We start from the raw sequence: 21,771 nt of genomic DNA, 5'->3' as shown, positions 1-21,771 counted from the left end.
TTTTTCATGGAGTACACATACAGTAAGCACTAATGATATGTGCAACTTTTCTAGCGTAATGGCATATATTTTTAAAACTGTCATATTGCAAAGGTAATGTTTGGAAACCCCTTTAGGCAATGTGTTAACTTCCTGGGCAAAGTTATTGCTATATTTTTCATGTTATAAATGATAATTATATCTTCCGTGACCTTTAAGAAATGTTCCCACAATGCAGCATTTCCCCTTAGAATTCCAGCATAACTGTTCTTATTGAGTGTCACTTTTACAACTCAATAAATAAGTAAAAATATCTAAAACTCCCAAACAAGTGAAGAGTGGCAGAATTTCACTCTCTCCTCACTCTTTCATTAACATGCACCTATGTGTATTGTACCCGGTCTGCAGCAAATCAAGGACCTATGGCCGTTGTTATTAACATTTATTAACATTTGGGGGCACATTTACTATTGGTCGAATATCGAGGGTTAATTAACCCTCGATATTCGGCCATCAAAGTAAAATCCTTTGACTTCGAATATCGTTTGTTCGAACGATCGTAGGAAAAATCAAACGATTCAAAGGATTTTAATCCATCGATCTAACGAATTTCTTCGATCAGAAATTGCTAGGAAAGCCTATGGGGACCTTCCCCATAGGCTAACATTGTACCTCGGTAGGTTTTAGGTGGCGAAGTAGGGGGGTCGAAGTTTTTTTTATAGATACAGTACTTCGACTATCGAATGGTCGAATAGTCGAACGATTTTTAGTTTGAATAGTTCGATTCGAAGTCGTAGTCGAAGGTCGAAGTAGCCAATTCGATCGTCGAAGTAGCCAAAAACAACTTTGAAATTTGAAGTTTTCTATTTTCTAATCATTCACTCGAGCTTAGTAAATGTGCGCCTTGATCTTGGCAATAGTAAGTGCAGACGTTTACTGAAAGCCTTACATTAATATAATCAGCATAAAGCACCCCCTCTAGGTTGTATACTAGTTTAACAAGATGTACTGTATATACAAGGACCCTTAACCTGTATATAAAAACAACAGTAACTGTGAAACTATTGTGGACTACCAATTCTGAATATCCACAAAAAGAAATGTGCAGATGTTTAAATATAAACAATTCAGGGTTATTGAATCAGAGTTTTGTTCAAGGTTGAATTGGTGCTCCCACATACTTTAGACATTGACCTGTAGCATTTACTATAGCAAAAAAATAAGATATTTTTTTCAAGTAGGTGGGCAGTAAATGCGACTTGCTGATTTTACTTCATCTGTGATAGTATAATAGTGATCATTTACTTACTACAACACAGTCATGGACCTTTGAACTCCCTGCACTCAGCTGGAAATCCTACTCCTTAAAGGAAAAGTTCAGTGTGAAAATAAAAACTGGGTAAATAGATAGGCTGTGCAAAATAAAACATGTTTCTAATATAGTTAGTTAGCCAAAAATGTAATCTATAAAGGCTGGAGTGACAGAACAGAACAAGTCAGCCACTTGAAGGGGGGCCACATGGGACATAACTGTTCGATATATTTGCAATTGATCATCAGCATGCAGATTAGATTCAAAAGCAAACAGTTATGACCCATGTGCCCCACCCCCTCAAGTCACTTATTAGTTACTGTTTGGTAACTAATCAATGGAAACCAAATGAGCTGCAAAGCAGGAAGTAGCGTTCTGGCTATTATGTTATACATCCAGTCACTCCAGCCTTTATACATTACATTTTTGACTAACTAACTATATTAGAAACATTTTTTTTATTTTGCACAACCTATTTATTTATCTAGTTTTTATTTTTACACTGAACAATTCCTTTAAAGGTCAACAGAAAATCAGAAAATCTGCAGTCTGTCATTAGTATCTGATGTGAGTAACTGCTGAATAATTGTACTGCATTTCTCTGTGACTATCCTCCTGCAGGTTGCTCCTATGAATAAAGAGTGGTTATAAATGAGGCATATTCCCTACCATGTGGCAGTAGGCTGTTTTCTATGCGTATTTGTTCTTTAATTGTTTCAGAAGAAATATGTACTGTATCAGCAGCAGAAAGAACGTTTTCTCTGGAATATAAGGATGAGATCATTAGGGCAATCAGTTATCTGCATTTAATATTGTCACTAGTTAATGAACATTAGACTTACATAATGACATGAGTCTAAATTCCAGTCTTTTAAACAAATTTAAAATGGCAATGAGAAAATAGGAAGAAGGCAGACATATCTTATTGTTTGGTAGTTATTACAATTATAGTAAAAAAATGCTCTACAAACCCATATGTTTATGTTTCTGCCCCTTTAATTTCTTTTTACAATACAGAATTTGACATTCCCCTCATGCTGACGAATGACTATCACTCCTGTCTAACATCCATCTGCTGTTTGTGGTTATCCGTTTTTCATGTACATCTGCTGCAACCTTTAGTTTGTACTGTCTGAAGCGTGACAGGTAATACTGATAAATGGCAGCCTCATCAAACATCAACAAGACTTTAACAAAAGTTACGGCACGTGTAGACGTCTTCTCTTTCTTCACATCTCTCATAAGAAGATACAAGCAAATCTTTATCTATGCAATGTCCTTTGTTTTGCAATGTCTTGTGCATGTTTTGCATACAAACAACTTTATTTAGCATTTAGTAAAACCAATGTAATACCCAGACCCTGTCAACATTTTTTGAATGCATGGATCATTGCTGTTGCATGTTGAAGGCATGTTTAACAGCCTCGCATCTTCTGATCCCCCTTCTTTCATTCTATAATCCATTCTTTGACTCATCTCTTTTCTGACTTTGAATTTAAGAGTAGAAGTTGAAGCAATTTCAAGCCAGAAAAGAGATGAGTCAAAGAATGGATTATAGAATGAAAGAAGGGGGATCAGAAGATGTGAGGCTGTTAAACAAGCCTTCAACATGCAACAGCCATGATCTATGGTAGCTTTGCCACTGCTGTACGGTTTAGTACCCTTGCCCCAACCGGCAATTTTGTGCCTATGAAATCTTTCCTAGGTAATTAAATGTTTCTCATAAGGATTGATAAGGTTAGGAATATATTATCATCCATTGATAAATGAGCCTAGTGGGTGTATGGCAGTTGCTTTCTCCTGGCTCCGTTTAAATTTGTATGTGGAATAGAAGTGTTGAAAAAAGAAAATCAAATTCTCAAAAGAATTACACCAGTCTTATAAATATATAGGCATTCAATTGCTGTTCCAAGCACCAATGATGTAAATTTAGAGGCCCATTCAACAACTTATGACAATATGTATGTACTGTCTTATCCTATTTGTAACCATTCTTTTATATATAATAAGCTACCTTTAAGAGAGTCCATTAGTTATATCCTTTGGCCAAATGGAATTGTGGAATTGTCATCTATAGTGATTAAAACAGTAAAATATGATTCAGACTGTCCAACAGATATTTTGCATGTGTGGTCCAACTCACACAGTGAGTAGAAGACGAGGCAGAGCCCAACTAGTTAGTTTCTGGCCTACACCTTTCTTCTATTCATTTGTGGATATGTGACTGTCATACTGGCCAGAACTGTATGGCTATGGGATCCAGGTCGTTTATAATCTTTGTGAATGTGAAAAGCTCGGTGTGTAGCCACAGTGTGGTTTTGTGACATATGTTTGGACAAAGGATATCAATCCTGCCACCAACTCAAGGTAGACTCTGCGAGCAGGTCCCTAACCTATCCTATTTAGTTAAATACTAATTGATATATTCTATCTTGTAGTATCAATTTAATCTATTCTTTTCTACTCATTATTTACTGCAGTTTTTTATATTCTTATTTGTCTACTTATTCTAATCTTAGTTTCTACTGTGTTCGATATCATTTACTTTTTCTATGTTATCATTTTAATATATTCTTATCTTCTACACTTGATCAGTTTTATCCTATTGATTCTCTTCCTGTCATCTTATTTATCTTCTCATCCTATTTATCTTCTCATTCTATTCTTAGTTTCTATTAACTTCTCTTTCTTCTGTGTCTATCCATTCCTTTTAAAGTTAATTTTGATTCTATTTTATTTATATACTCATTTTTTGGCATCTACTGTCCTGTTTGTTTCTTATGTTCCTGTAGCACTACTGTCTATGCCTATTCCATCCCTTTCTTATTTATATATTTACTTTACCCTTATTAACTACTAACTTCACTGACCTGTATTTAATATATCATTATTTTCTACAGCCTTACCAGTAGTGATGGACGAATAAATTCGCCTGCCACAAATTTGCTGTGAATTTCCACGTTCATCGCCGGCAAATAATTTTGTGAAACTCCAGCAAAAATTGCCACCAAAGTCAAAAAATCACCGGTGTCAAAAAAATTTGGATGTGCATCCGAAAAAAATCGATCACGTCAAAACCGTGTCAACGCTATTGACTTTAACGCTGGCGTCAAAATTGACTTGAGCGTCAAAATTGACTTGGGCATCAATTTTCAAGTTTCATGAATTTTCACGGGAGAAATTCACCCATCACTACTTATCAGTTGTTATTGAGTTTTATTTATGTTCAAATTTTACGCTTAGTATTTGTTGTCTTATTATTATCTGTTATCCAGGGGAAGGCAAAAAAAAAAACAGCCAGAGAATGGGGGAATATATTATTTTCTGACTTCAGATCTGGAGACAAAGCCTTGGATCAAAGATTACAATAAACTGTTTGTACAAATATGTATTATTCTTATGCTGTTCTTACATTCTGCAATTTCTTTATGGTATTATTTTAGTCTATTCTAGTCTTATTCTACTTCAATACCCTAATTTTATCTTATTATCCAAACCTATAATTTATGATCTAATTCTAATACATTGTATGCTTATTTTCTGTTCTCTAAGGACATCTCCTATTTAATAAGCTCTCTTCAGCCAAAAAGAGAGTTCTTGGCAAGTGGTACTACTGCTTGTAGTGCTGTGTCTTTAGTGCAAGGGTCAGCAATGGAGCCATGGATTTTTTGGCACTGTAGATCCCTATCAATGTTGCTTGAAGTGTCATTTGTTGAGGAGGAAAGGTTGCAGAGTAGTTGAAAGGGCTGAAGAAGAACATCACAATTACTATGGGGGTTGAGCTGTATGCTGTTGATGGTAGGGCTTGTTACGGATCTGGTGAAAGGGCTTGAAACTATGCTGGATACAGGGCCAAATGTTTGAAATATATGGTGGAAAATTTTAATGGGAAATGTTACAATGTTGATGGATGGTTCTACCAGCTGGCACTTAAATATGAAAAGACTTGAAGGTTTTTGATTAATTTGAATTACATTTCCAATATACATTGAATGCAAATGTTTTTGTAAATGGAATTGCTATTGATAGCAGTTTCTGTTTGTTACTTACTCTCCTCTCCTTTACCTGACTACTCACAACACTGAAACATCCGTAGGCAGCCCTCCTCTAGCCACAGCTCAAATGCCCACATTCAGTAATTCACAGACTTGATGCTGAATTGTGCCCGATCACATGTGATAACGTTCATAGTGCTTGTGTCCAGCAATAATGAATAACTAGTGATATATGAATCTGACCTGTTCCGCTTTGCCAAAAAAGTCCCCAAACACATTAAAGTTAATGGGCATCAAACAGTGCAACATTTTTTTAAACCCTGCAACATTTTGTTATTGCTAAACATTATAGACCATATGGCTTTTGAGAAAGTGTTTAGTAGCCACGAAACGCGCAATCGTGTGGTATGTTTATGAAAGCTCCTGTGTTTTGATCACTATAAATAAAGGATAGTTTTTAATCCAGTGGACCACACTGGTGCTCCGTAGATTACCTGCTGATTCATAAACTATTGGGCAGGTCCACCAAGAGTGGAAATAATCTCTTCTTGCATATAAATTGTTGAGGTGCTCTAGGAGTCAATGAGAGCTGCACTGATCTTATCGGACCACTTTCAATCAAATCAGACATTTAGAGATTTTATGAGATTTTTTTAGCTAGGAATTATTATAAAACTTGAATTTTTAGAGGTTTTTTAGTACTTTTTATATTTGGATCTTGTAATAAATTCAATTACATCTGTGTTTTAACAGAATGTGTGTTTAAAACCACTAACATGAGAATGTTGATAAATAATCCTCCTTCTGATGGTTTGGGGGAATGCAGATATGGTCTTTTCTTCAGAGATGTCTAAAAAAGTGTGTGTAAATCATAGTTTTTATTTTTAAAGACCATTAGTCAACCTATAACCCTTAAAATTGTTCAATCAATGTTTATTTATAAATCCATCTATTAAAATACAGTTAAAATGATAATAATTACACACCTCTATCCAGAGTATCACTTTGTCAGTGGAAGAAACAACTGCAACAAACACATTTTAGGTAGTACCACAAAAACTGAGCTCTGTCTCAGCAAAAATGACAGAAGATATATCAAGGAGTCTCCAGGCAATCTCTGAGCAATATAACTGCAATTCACTGCACTGTTGCTCATTCAGGTCTCATGCTTTTATAGAATCCTGTATTATCCCAGGAAGTTAAAGAATTCTCCATAACCATTTGTAAAGTATAGTTTCCCTTTTGTGCTTTCTAACAAATAGTTTTTACATTCTGAACATCCTTTCTGTACTGAGCGTCAGTGAAGCAGAACATATCATTGTAGATTTTCCAGCTGCCTGAAAATTAATTGTTTTCCTGTATGACCACAAGAATACATTCTCTTTGTCAGAACTTTAGTGATAGATCAATTATTGGACTTTTTGACACTGTGAGGTTCTTTCTGAACACTTTTTCTATCTCTGGTTTTGATTTTTAATGTTAAGCAATGGTGTTTCTTTATAAACTGCATTGAAAAGTCATAATACTGAGCAGAACTGCCAAATTGTGGTGATGGTAGTCGAAATTAAGGCATAAATAATTAAAAATCTTGAGTGTTTTAATAAATTGGGAATAAAACATTGCTTGAAATCTTCGGGGTCAACTCAAATTGACTTCTATAGAAACTAAGCAGTTTTAACTTGCAGAGTTATTTCTAATAAACAATTTCTAACAAACTCAGGGAGGGTAGTTCTCTTCTCAGTAGGTGAAGGGAAGCTGAGTGTTACCCACAAGAATAGGCAGGCACTCTCTGCTTTGGTAGCTTTGATAAAATGTATTTAATACCCAAGGCTGGCATCTTTCACATGGTGCCACAGTAGGTAGAGCAGACCCCATGACTGTGACTGTGTAGGACAGGGGACTTGCTAAGGAGAGGCATTGGTCATGAGAGTGCATATGTGGCAGAAAGGAACATTTTTCTGGAGGACCCAGGGTCATGGAACTCCCCACCTGCATCTATCCTTGTATGTTCTGAGGGTAGCTCAAGGTAGGGCAAGTGATGGCAAACTGCTTCAGTTATGTAGTGCAATGCCTAACACAGATGTATCCAAAGACCTTTACTCTCATTGATTTCTTCAGGCACAGTGCCCAAAGCATAACAGTGAGGACAACAACATCTCTTCAGTAAATATCAGCTCAGAAGAGCTGCCTGTCCTTTCATGAACAGGCTGGTTCAAAAGTTGCAGGTAAGGCCATACAGCGATTAGGAAAAAATAATTGCAATCCATGTTTTATTCAAATAAGAATGTGTGTGAACAGACATCTTTCATGCAGCTGATCTGTATATAAGTATATGTATATGATGGTCTCAAATAATGAACATTCTACCTGAGCTGAGACACACAGGCTTCAGACACTGTCTAGGCCCCACTTCATGTTGATGTATCAATTATTTATTTACACTAAAAACTAGATTAATGAGATGAGGAGCATGAGTCTTTTAAAAACCAGGGTGGCCAGTGATCTTATATGAATGAGCTAATTCAAGAACTTGAGGAACCATTTGCTGAGGTACAAAAATCTTCCCAGATGGACACTCAGGAGAACAATCAAAGGCAGAAAATTCAGACACCAAGGGAAGATCTAGAAAAATCATCAGTTTTAATATTCTTTGAACCGGGCCGATATAAAATTATAAAGTTGTACCTGGAAAAAAAGGCCACCTACACCATCATCAGAAGCATTAACCTCCAGAATAAAATTATGAAAAGATGGATAAGAACTGGAGCTGAATTGAAAAGCTGTTTACATTTAGAAAAAGCCTAATGTGCTTTGGCAGTCCAAGATGTTTTACATAGATTCATAGGGGCAAATTCACTAAGATTCGTAGTTGCGCCAGACGCAACTTCGCCGCGCTTCGCCGCACTTCGCCAGGCGTAGTTTCGCCAGCGCTCCGCAAATTCACTAAAATCCGAAGTTGCGCACAGGGGTAGCGTAAGGTTGCGAAGTTACACTAGCGTTGATTCGCTAAGTGAAGCGAAGTTACGCTAGCGAAGGTTAATTTGCATACGGCGCCAAATTCAAATTTCAATGGAGGAATACGTAGAATCACTACAAATGCCTGGGAAACCTTCAAAACATCAAATAATTTTTTTTTTTGCCCTACACATGTGCCCACTGTATAGTTAAGTTGCCATGAGTTAGGAAATGTAGGGGGGAAGGAGGGGAGCCCCAAAAAAATTCTCGATCTTTTTCAGCCTATCACCCATAATATAGAAAACACGCCAGCGTTTTTTGGGACTTAGAAAAAATTTGAACTTTTTTGGAAGCAATCCCTATCTACTCTATTGCGCTTCGCCTGGTCTGAGGTGGTGAAGGAAGTCTAGCGTAAAAGGTAGCGTTCAGTACACTGCGAGCCTTAGTGAATTTGCGTAGTTACGTCCGTAGTGAAAATTCGCCAGGCGTAAGGGTGCGAAGTAACACTAGCGAATCTACGCCAGCGTTCGTTAGTAAATTTGCGAAGTAACGGAAATGCCCAACGCTAGCGAATTGTGAATTTGCCCCTTAGTGAGGGCCGTAATAGGAGCCACAGTCTAAGAAAAGTTCTTAATGAACCGATGAAAAAAATTGGCAAAGCCTAAAATACGTTGAATAGCTTTTAAGCCAATATGAGTTGCTCAGTTCAAAACAATGGAGACCTTTTAAAAACCTGAGGAAGAATTAATGTATCCCAAAAAAGAGATCCTAGATTTATGAAACTCAAACTTGTCGAGCTTGACACTTGAAAATTGTTCCTCAAATAAACTAGAACAGGTCAGCAAGTGAGGCCGAGTAAATCAGAATATGATCAAGATAGACTATAACACAGGTCTGATGAAAATCACGTACAATATCATTAATAAAGTCTTGAAAAACAGCAGGAGCATTACAAAGACCAAAAAGAATGACTAAATATTCAAAGTGGCCATCTCGGATGTTGAAAGCTGTCTTCCACTCATCTCATTGATGGCCATGTATAAGATTGTAGGCACCAAACAGATCTAGCTTAGTAAAAACCTTGGCCCCTCTTAGTCTATTGAAGCGTTCTGGAATAAGAGGAAGAGGATAGAGATTTTTAATTGTCATCTTATTTAAAGCACGATAGTCAATGCCAGGTCTGAGACCTCCATCTTTCTTCTGAACGAAAAAGAATCCAGCTCTGGCTGGAGATGTCAATTTCTAATGAAGCCTTTGGAGAGATTCATGGATGTAATCCAGGAGAGATTCTCCTGGAAGTAATCCTTCATGGCCTGCTTCTCGGGTACCAATAAAGGATACACTCTTACTCTGGGAGGAACAGAACCAGGTACCAAATCAATTGGGCAATCATAGGGTCTGTGGGGAGGAAGCATTTCAGAATTTTTCTTCTCAAAAACATCTGTAAATTCTTTATAATACCCAGGCACAAGATTAGAGGCAGGAAGCAAAGAAGAAGCAGAAACCGGAATAATGGATGTAGAAATACAGTAAGCATGACAGAAAGGACTCCAGTAGACCAATCAATAGAAGGGTTATGTTATTGGTCGAAGCCAAGGTAGTCCCAAAATAATAGGAGCCTCAAGACAATAAATAATCAAGAAGGATATCTCTGTGTGTTGGCCGTGCATGTGCAGAATCGTCCGGGGATGGACATGCTGGGAGGTAAGGGAGTGCCAAGTTTTACAATGAGCATTTAGCATGCTATAGATTGACCTCAACTTTACAATAGATTTACAGTATTAGTGTTCTTTTTCTGCCTATTTCCAGCCTGCAACTCCAAATGATGTCTGTCTGGGAGGGAGGGGCACTGACTCAAGCCACAGAATAAATATCAACTCTAAAGGCTTATTTTTAATTGTTGTTATTCTTTTCAGGTCTTCCCCTAAATTCCATTTTCAAACTGCTGCCTGATTTCTTGAAAAAAGCCCCAGCAACTGAATAGAAGCTGAAATTATAAGCTTGAGATGAGCAGAACATGAACTAAAACAACACAACAAAATAAAAATAAAAAAAATATTTACAAATTGTGTGAGAATACTGCTGTCTAAATAATACTAAAAGTTAATTTTAATAAGGTATATTACAGTAGATAGAGCACTATATTTAAACACCTATTTAAACACCTACAAGCCGAGTTTGATACAGAAGACAGAAATATTATTGTCTAAATTATGGCCCTTTTCCTAGTGATGCTCAAAAGTATTATGTGCACTTTATAATCTTTCTGAATGGGGAAAATTCTACCCAGAGGAGAAGGGCCCTGACATAGGCAAGTTAATAAGTGCTACAGAGCATATTCCCATGCTAGACATCAACGTTGCAATATAAATACAGTATAACAGTAAATTCTATGAGCTCTGAAAACAAACGAAAAGTCAATGTGTTTTAATGCCAATAAATAACTGAACATTATTGAAGACTATTTCAAGAGGATTTACCAATATAATAATTCGAAACCAAGACATAATTATGTAAAAACAATCATATTTTCAGATGAAACCTGTGATTATAAGTTAAAGTACACAAAAGAGGTTCCCTCCATTCAGTTAATCACAAGCCAGTGATTATTTGTAGTCATACTATTGTTATGTTTCTGAGTCAGATGATTGGACAAGTGTTCTCTCCTATTAGGAGCAGTGAGTAATTATGTTACAGCTGCTGAGCAATGGGAGAAAAATCAGAAAAAGATAAGGAAGATGTTGGTAGGCGGCACGATGGAAAGGTAATTATAAAAGAAAATGTAAAGAACAACAACAGAGATAGTGTGGAGGTAGATCATAGATTATAATATTGCAAAAAATGCAGCACTAACAAAGTATTAACTTAAACATAAACTATTCAGTGGACACTGCACTATTTCAAAATAGCTTTTATCTTCCATTACATTTTAGCAGTACCTGGACAGGCTGTCTTGTTCTGTATTCCTCTTGTGGCCTTTTTGAATACTTTAAATGTGACTATGCAAATTGATTTTTCAAATATTGGGTCAGATTCAATTCAGTGAGAAAAAGTTATCTCATGGTTTATAACGTGAAAACTCAAGGACTAGATTCAATTTTAGGAGAAAAAATGTTTCTCCAAATTCAGTTTCAGTTTTTTCCCCATATAGGGCCAGATTAAATTCAGCGAGAAAAATAATAATCACGTGACAAATCATGAACAAGATTCAATTTGAAATGCAATTCAGCTCAGAAGAACTTATCTCAAGGTTTCTTCTCCACGAATTGAATCTCTTCCATGATTTTTCACATGATAAATTATGAGATAACTTTTTCTCACTGTACTGAATCTGACCCAAACTTCAATGGAGTTTTCACGTGATAAACAGTGAGATAAGTGTTTCTGATTTGAATTGAATCTTGTGAGTATTTGGACAATTCTAGCAGCGAAAAAAAACCCCTCTAAAATCCTCTAAAAGTCTGATTTAAAGCAGGTCATAAAGATCAGCACAGCTCCCATTGGCTTCTATAGGACCCTGACAACTTTTACCTGTCCTTAGAGGTTTTTGTAGTTTTTACACTAAATTTCAGCTTTCAAATATAAATAAAAAAAATTTAAATTAGATTGTTAGTAAATGCGCCTATTTGTGACCGGTTTGTTTAATTTTTGACCTTCTTATGTCTTTCTATCCTTCTGTCTGGTCACCATCACCAATTCCATAAACTGTTCAAAATGTATACATTTAGTTGATCCATTTCTTCTGTTTGTCCCTGCTGAGCAGAATCCCTGAGTTTCATTAAAGGCACCTGTTATAACTGATATAATAGTTGCTAATATTCCACAGATGCTGAGAAATGTATCAATTAATTTAGCAAATTCTAACAGAGCTGCACCTGTTACAAACTGAAACACCAAAAACAGAGGAACATTTAACTTTAAACTTAAATTTTGGATAAAGCGTCAAAAATAAAACATGGAAAGTAAATGAAAAAAAAACATGTTATTTTTGGTTAAAATAATCTAAAAATAACTGCAATTAAAAGCAAAAAAATATTTGGCAGGTGAACAACCCCATTAACTAGTTCTGCTTGTAGGTCTACCCTTAAATATAAATTTTCAAGACTCTACCGAGGTAATGGGATTTTAAGAAGTCAATAGGTTTGATACATGTCATCAGTGGGAGTCCGATTATCTAGAAATGGTAATTGAATTATAATAATATTGGGATAGGTGCAAAAGGGAAACCAAGTTTGGTTATAACCTGTACAAACTGATATGCCTATAATAAATCTATGTACAGGTACCAGCCTGAACTAAGCCCAGATCAGCAGGAATGAGAGCACTATTTATAAGGGTTTCTGACTGCATCTTTTTCCAGTCATCCCCTCAAATTAATTGTTTTGCCCTATGACAATGATCATAACACATTGTGTAAGGTTACTTACTGTTCCTGCTGTACACATAGTTAGTTACATAGTTAAATTGGGTTGAAAAAAGACAAAGTCCATCAAGTTCAACCCCTCCAAATGAAAACCCAGCATCCATACACACACCCCTCCCTACTTTTAATTAAATTCTATATACCCATACCTATACTAACTATAGAGCTTAGTATCACAATAGCCTTTGATATTATGTCTGTCCAAAAAATCATCCAAGCCATTCTTAAAGGCATTAACTGAATCACCCGGCAGTGCATTCCACAACCCCCTACGTTGCTTCAAATAAAAGTTCTTTTCTTCTAGTCTAAAGGGGTGGCCTCTGGTACGGTGATCCACTTTATGGATAAAAAGGTCCCCTGCCATTTGTCTATAATGTCCTCTAATGTACTTGTAAAGTGTAATCATGTCCCCTCGCTAGAGCCTTTTTTCCAGAGAAAACAACCCCAACCTTGACAGTCTACCCTCATAATTTAAGTCTTCCGTCCCTCTAACCAATTTAGTTGCACTTAGTCTCTGCACTCTCTCATTTATATCCCTCTTAAGGACTGGAGTCCAAAACTGCACTGCATACTCCAGATGAGGCCTCACCAGGGACCTATAAAGAGGCATAATTATGTTTTCATCTCTTGAGTTAATGCCCTTTTTTATGCAAGACAGAACTTTATTTGCTTTAGTAGCCACAGAATGACACTGCCCAGAATTAGACAACTTGTTATCTACAAAGACCCCTAGATCCTTCTCATTTAAGGAAACGCCCAACACACTGCCATTTAGTGTATAACTTGCATTTATATTATTTTTGCCAATGTGCATAACCTTGCATTTATCAACATTGAACCTCATTTTCCAGTTTGCTGCCCAGTTTTCCAAGGTGGTGACACAACCTCTACCCAGGGGGGTGACACATTTGTATCAATGGAAAACTGAGTGCATGTATCAAAACACAGATTCACTTCTGCGCATGCATTCTAATGCAACTATGCATGCATTCTGCCACAACTTGCATACGTCCCACTACAACCTGCGCACCTCCTGATGCCAGTTCCGCTCTAGCTTCGGCACCCTTTATGCCTTAAAGGAGCTTTCTGTCCTGATAATAGCATGGTTGGCGTGGTGTTTTACCTACTCCTAGCCCCTTTCTGTGAACTATTTGGTTTGATTTCAGTTTACGAAGGTCCTTGCCTGCCTGCTGCCTGACCTGACCTCTGCCTGGTAATCATTCTGAATCTCAAAGTTTAAGTCAGTCCTGACCTGGCTTTAATTAGGCAACTTGCTGGTGATCACAAAGAAGAGAACCTTACTGTACGCGGTGCCAGATGGCTCCCTACAATCCTGATGTTCCATTCAGCATTTTTTAGCCAGGTACAGAGATGGGAAGGAGGAAGCAGAACAGGTGACAATGTGTGCATACGTTCTACCTACAGATGTTCCAGTAACTCTGCTGACACATGTGTGACCATGCAATTGCTGGAGGGTGTGAACACAGTAGCTGCAATGATCACTCACAAACGGCAGTGTTTTTTTCTCTTACCGGCTACCCAGTTCCTAGTGCTGGACAAGAGTGTAGTAAAAGAAATAGAGCAGTGAGCTCCATTTCCTATATTAGCAGGAATATTTGCACTGGCATAGGGAAGAGTTTTGTGTGGACTTTGGGTTGAGGTCTGTCCTACAGAGAGAAAAGTATGAGAATGAGCTTATTGCATGATAGAGGTAAAAAAAGAATTGCTTATTGAAACAGGGAGATCTAGGATCAGACTGGGCCAGTGGGACACTGTGAAAAAAACCTTTGTGGGCCCTGCCCTCGTAGACCTTCCGGCCTACACCCACTCCCTACAAAAAGCCACTAGCACAGCTCCCTCCCTCCCTCCCTGGCCCTCCGTGTGCCTGCAAGAAGGAGAAGGGTTGCGCTTAGGCGGGGGGGAACAGGGGAGGGCTTTGTGGCTGGGGGGCCTGGGGGGTTGATGTGCCCCGAGGAAGCAGTCCCGGTGGGCCCCGGGCCCCTCAGTTCGACGCTGAAGAGATCAGCACATTTATGCAGAAGGGAGGATAATACATGGATAGGGTAGGGGAGACAATCGCAAATGAGAAATAAAAAGGAGTAGAAAGTTGAGAGATTTTGTTTAACGTAATTAAAAAGATGAAAGGAGGCGAATAAAAATCAGGGATGCACCGAATCCACTTTTTTGGATTCGGCCAAACCCCCGAATCCTTCGCGAACGATTCGGGCCGAATACCGAACCGAATCCGAGCAAATTAGGGGTGGGAAAGGGAAAACATTTTCTACTTCCTTGTTTTCTGACAAAAAGTCACGCAATTTCCCGTCCGCCCCTAATTTGCATATGTAAATTAGGATTCGGATTTGGATCAGCCGGGCAGAAGGATTCGGCCGAATCTGAATCATGCTGAAAAAGGCAGAATCCCGAACCGAATCCTGTATTCGGTGCATCCTTAATAAAAATACAAGAATTAAGAAATTTAACAAGAAAATATTGAATGCAAAGACATTATAGAACTGAAAAACATGGAGATGGTAGGGTTAAAAGATAAGATTTATACCATAACAATAAGGTATATCATATAAGTGCTTTTGTCTGTGTATGTACTGTATTTGTATATTTTTATTTCTTACAGACTATGACCATTTGGCAGGTTTGCCCAGGACACCAGAATGCTCATGTTCTAATACAGTTAACGTCACACTGGGCCTTGGCCTTGGTCTGTTTATTGCACCAATATTATGTCATATTGATATTACAGCTTTCTTTTATCCTTGGAAACATTTAGAGCCTTGTACTGATTGATCTAACCACATACATAAAATATACAATTTATTACCACATACTCCAATATTATGTAAAAGAGCTGAACAGAATGATGGTGGTAGTGTGCCAAAAATATACAAAAATACTATAAATAAAAAAACACAGCAACAGTACATGTTATAGAAATGTAAAAGCAAACTTTAAATGTGTTTACGTGTACTATATACCTTCAGGGTGAGCATTTTATACAGTATGTACACAAATCCCCCCCAACATATGTATGTAAGTTCAGCTAGCTCTTTTATTTATATACACGTCTTTTTCCCCAGATTTTTATAAGAAATAAAAACACTTATCCCTAAAGCTAATGCTCACAGATTTGCTCATCACTAGGAACAAACGTTAATAAAATTACATAATATAATACATTGTGGTATTTCTGTTTCACAAACTGAGGGGGAAGTTGATATTGGCAAAACCACATCTGGCAGGAAAAAAAATTCAATTACATGGCTATCAGACAACTAATGAAAGGAAAGAAATCAATTTAATGTAACAAAGGAGAATCATGAATGGTGAGATGATGAAAAAGCTTATATAAGTCAAAATTGCACTTGTGTTTATTGCAAAGTACAAAGACAACTTTTCCATACTAAAATAATGGAGATAAAGATAAAACGGAAAGGTAAAATGCTGCCAGTTATAACAGCTGCTGTAGTCAGCCAGCACCATCTAGTGGGTATTTCTTAATGATGGTGATTTCAGTACAAATCATGGAAATGTCTTATTTTGGTTAAACCAGTGGGTAGTCTTAAGGCAAGTTCGGGTCTGATCGTCTGAACATATTTCAGGGTGATTTTCTAGGGCAATACTCCAACTTGTGCATTAGTGGTCTAAAGCCAGGGGCATAACCATAGATGAAGCCAGCCCTGTGGTAGGAGCGCAAATGCTCAGTAGTGCACTAATTAATAAGCAATTTAAATATATGGGTAAAACTGATCAACTTCTGAAAGTTTTGGGAAGATATACAATAAATTTCCTGTGGGTTACGCTATTGTTCAAAGTATAACATTGTCCATAGGAGACGCTGCTTTCGCAAAGTATTGCTCTGTTTCTTTATCCAGACCTGAAACAGTAACGTGCATTATCTAGAAGTGGGTTTTATTTATTGCTAGAAATCATAAAAATACAGCGACAGACAAGTATAAATGAAAACGTCTCTGCCTTCACCTGTGTGTTTCATTACTTCCTCCTGGTTATGAGTCCTCCAGACACTATGATCCTGAATAATCTCTCTGCTGTGGCTCTGCCTTGAGATCAGTGTTGGACTGGGACACCAGGGGCCAACCTAAAAACCTTTGACCAGGGGCCCACCAATTTATCTTAGACCAGGGGCCCACTATTTGTCTTTCTCTCCCCACTCAACTTCTATTCCCCTAGTCTCTTTTCCTTACATACTGTACTCTATTTTTCCAACTATTTAGCCTATTTGTTCTCATAAAAATAGGGAATGGCCATGAAACAGGCCAAATGTTTAGCTGCATGAGGGCCCACTGACACCTGGGCCCACCGGGACTTTTCCTGGTATCCCGGTGGGCCAGTCCAACACTGCTTGAGATTATAAACTTCATTTTAGGCAGCATCCTCCCAAGATTTCTGGTGGAGTTGCAGCTCTTCTTAGGATAACTAACATGACCCAAGGTAGAATTGAAGTGAAGCTGATTCATTACAGTGCAGCACAGTAACACCTTACACATTGTACCAGTTCATCATAAATTCTTTTCCAGCCATAGTTCACATAAAAATGAAACAGCACATTTCTGTAATAAAAAAAAATATTTCAGACAAACTAGAGTACATCATATCAGACAATAAGTTTGTTCAGTCCATCTATAGCTGAAGTTTCCAAACACAGCTCTTTTGCTGTGGTAACCCTTCAGTCACATTGGTATGAATTAGTGCATAAGGATGAAATAGTATATAGTATACAAGAGACATAGAAGAACTTGGTAGCCTGGTTTAAATGTCATTGATTTTCTAATTGGGCATCTACAGATGTACGATATTGTCCGAATGATGAGGATTAAGGTGTAGTGATGGGTGAATCTGTCCCGTTTAGCTTTGCTGCATAATTTGTGAAAATCCAGAAAAAATTGCAAAACGGCGAGAAATTTGCGTAACGAATTGTAAATGTAAAAATGTAAAAAGTAAATGGGCATCAAAATAATTTTTATGCGCAACAATTTTGACACCCGCAACTCTTTAGTCCAAATGCATTAAAGTCAGTTGGCGTCTAAAAAATTTTGACACACAAATATTTTTATCGACGTGACAATTTTAACAGCAAATTATCACTGCTGTTTCACGAAAACATTTACGGGCAGCTAATCCATGCCTGATAAATAAATTCGCCCATCACTATTAAGGTGTTTTGGAGGGATAGTAATGCAGACAGCATGGGAAAGCATGTGGACCACACATTTACCTATAACCTTACCCAATGTTACAAGAAAAAAACTAATAAAAAACACTGTAAAATTCTCTAATTCTATAGTATAAAGTATGAGATATTTTACCCGGAAAACCATTATCCAGAAAGTTCCCATAGACTCCATTTTAATTAAGCAATTACATCTTTTTTAAATGATTTCCTTCTTCTCTGTAGTCATCCTTACGGAGGCAAAACACTCCTGTTGGGTTTATTTCACTTTTTGTAGGCTTAAGATATGGATATCCAAATTGTGGAAAGATCCCTTATCTGGAAAACCCTAGGCCTAACATTCTACATAATAGGTCCCATTATTGCAAGAGAAACATGGTGAATTTTCTCTTGGCATAAATTCTCTGAATATTCACCAGTGCATTTTCCTGATAGAATAACAGTGGAGTAAATCCTCTCGTGAATTCACACCGTAGGGTAATGATACAGGTAGGAAATTAGCATGGAGGACTTAATGTAGAATAGAGAATGAGATGCAAAATTGCCTGCTCAATCGTTATAATGGCAACCTAAACCTGGGAAAAAATTCTCTTGGCCAAATTTTTTTCTTGTGCTCTTGGTAAATTGGTGAATATTCACTAGAGAAAGGGGAAGATTACTACATTACTTACTTACTTACTAAAGGGTGAAGTGGATAACGCTTGTGTCAATTCGCTAGTGTTACCACCCGCAGGGACATCACCAATTTACTAATGGCACAGGTGACAATTCACTAACAAAAGAAACAGGTGCTAGCGGTCATTCACACTCTATCGACAGGCGACAATTCGCTCTGGCGAATGGATGTTACCCCGCAAATTCAATAAATGCAGATTTTAATGAACGTTACCTCTTTCGCCAGACTTGCCTTCGCCAGCTCAGACCAGGAGAAGTGCAATGGAGTGCATAGATCTTCCTCAATCTTCTGTTACTTACATCATATTCTGTGAGTGGAAAAAGCATCAAAGTTCAAAAACCGCTGGCATCTTTTCCTTTTTTCAGAGTGACTGCAAAAGTCCTTACAAATTTTTTTTTAGTGTAACCAGGTTCCCCCATACATTTTCTAACATAGGAAACATTAATTATACAGTGGGCTCATGTGTAGGGCATTATAACAACTCTCTTGTCTTTATTAAGGTTCCCTGGACATGTGTAATTAACAGTGGAAATGTATTTGCTGCAACATATAACATAAAGACGCCCATTCAACTTTAAATTTCCTGCCGTATGTAAATTAACCTGAGCGCAAGACCTCTAGCAAATTTGCACTAGGCATGAATGCTAGAGCATCTTCGCTTTGAAATGTTTGCATTGCTGAAGTAACGCTAGCAAAAAATCGCCAGCATTCGGCACCCACGACAAAACTCTGCATTTTAGTGAATTAGCATAGTCTGAGCAAATTTTTGCCTGGCGGAGTGTTGCGCTGGGTGCCAAGTTGACGATGGAGAATCTTCGCTGCTTTGTAAATCAGTCCCTAAGGGGTATATTTATCAAACAGTGAAGTTTGAGATCACCACGGTCCTCTAGAGTGAAATTCTGCCACTCTCCATTCATTTCTATGGGATTTTTAAGGCGTATTTATCAAAGGATAAACTTTCACGAATTGATAAATACTCTTTTAAAAATCCCATAAAAATGAATGGAGAGTGGTAGAATGTCACACTAGTGGACTGTTGTGATCTCTAACTTCACTCTTTGATAAATATACCCGAGAAAGAGATGTGAATGGTCACTGATGCAAAAAGAGTTTTCACAAATGCAAAGTGAATTGGCCAAAAATTGTTGTACTCTTCTTTTATTAAATTGGTAATTATGTGGCCAATTTTTATATTTGGTGCAATGTTTAGGATTCAGCAGCAGTCCTTTATCAAGCCAAATGATCAATTCCCAGTCCCAGAAGTAGTGATATATATCCTACCTGAGCTTTGTGCCAACTGGAAGGCTACTATCAAGTACCATTAAACCAAGTAGGAGTTCCCACTGTTCCAACGGTTTAATGTTGTATGAGTGCTAGGGGTTAAAAACTCTAGTATGACAACCATTCAGCAGACCGCATTGACTAGGACTTTCTGGTATGGATTCTGCATTTATTAGCAACTGATTACCATCATGGGATTGTTTTGCCTCCAATAAGGATTAATTATATCATAGATAAAATCAAGTACCAGGTACTGTTTTATTATTACAAGTTAGAATTAATTTATGAAAATGGACATCATGGGAGATAACCTTCCCGTACTTTCTGGATAAAAGGTTTCTTGATAAAGGATCTCATACCTGTATAATTTATAGATTAGACGTTTAGTGATTAAAGGGGTTGTTCACCTTTGAGATAACTTTTAGTATGATGTATTCTGATGATATTCTGAGATAATTTGCAATTGTTTTTTATTTTTTATTATTGAAGGTTTTTGAGTTATTTACCTTTTTTATTCAATTTGCATCTGAACCACATTTGTAACTAGGGTCCAAATTACCCTAGCAACCATGCTTTTGATTTGAATAAGAGACTGGAATATGAATAGGAGAGGCCTGAATAGAAGGATCAGTAATAAAAAGTAACAATAACAATACATTTGTAGCCTTACAGACCATTTGCTTTTTAGAAGGGGTCAGCGACGCCCATTTGAAAGCTGCAAAGTGGCAGAAGAAAAAGGCAAATCACTATAAAAATAAAATAAAAAAAAGTTGCTTAGAAATAGCCATTCTATAAACATAATAAAAGTTACCTAAAAGGTACCTTAGGGACTCCCTATATCCAGTTTGTCAGCTCCTGAAATAGGAATGGTAAGTGCAGAGCAACGCATGTAAAACATTCTGTAACTGCTAATAGGCAACACAAGTCAAGGAGTTCATGACAAATCCCACAAAGCATTAGCAGGCATCCGATTAATAGCTTCTGTTTAAGAAGAATAACTGCATTTAGCACACTATACTTATGGCTTTATACTCCATTCTATCATTTTATCTCTAGCGTGAGCATTATACACAATTACTTGGGCATGTACTGTTCTCATCCTGCCTTTGCAATAACCCTGAATAAGCCTCCAGCATACACCAGCACTGTCACTGAGAAAATGACCTTGACTGCCATGGCTTGCTGCAGAACATTTCTACACATCTTAACTCTCTAATGTGAGCACTAGCAAAAGAGAATTTGAAGGCGCCTGACAATATAGGACTGGACAAAAATGACTTTGATGTTCACTTATCTATCACGTTGCATCAGCTAGGTTATCAATCGTCTACATTCGGCGGCGCAACTAATCGTTTTGAACCAAATCCCCGCAGGACATAAAGAGACACAATGGTTATAAAAGAGTAGACATTAATAAGGGTATAGATTACAAGCCCTGTCATCTTTAATGCATTGACTCACAAAGTATAGCTGCAAAATATCAGGCAGACTATTTCCAGAAAGCTGTATTTTATATTTATTAGTAACCATAATAAACGATGTCGACCATATATGTACTGAGCACCGCTTTGATTTATGGGGCCTGACACAGGTTCTCATTCACTAACTACCAATCACATAGTAGCAGGCTCATCCCCCTGCAAAGTTTAAATGCATAAATCATTGTCTCCCTAAGAAGCATTGCTTATTATAATTTCAAATTACTGTCTCACAGGCAAAACACTGGACATTTATCAATGTTTGAGCTGCGGTTTTAGGATTCACAGTGTATGATTTTTAGTTCCATTACACAAAACGATGCTTCATTTGAAGTATATTACTTTTTTGAGGGGTTCGTTTTGTTTTTGAAGGTCCAATTCATTGGAGGGTGGAGGTGGCAATAAATTAGGCACCCTCGCTAAGTTTTTTTTTCCTAAGCAGGTCCAATTCATTGGGAGGGGGGAGGGA

This window comes from Xenopus laevis, chromosome 9_10S, assembly GCF_017654675.1.
Source record: "Xenopus laevis strain J_2021 chromosome 9_10S, Xenopus_laevis_v10.1, whole genome shotgun sequence".
Lineage (NCBI taxonomy): Eukaryota > Metazoa > Chordata > Amphibia > Anura > Pipidae > Xenopus > Xenopus laevis.
Note: the sequence above shows the minus strand (reverse complement) of the source record.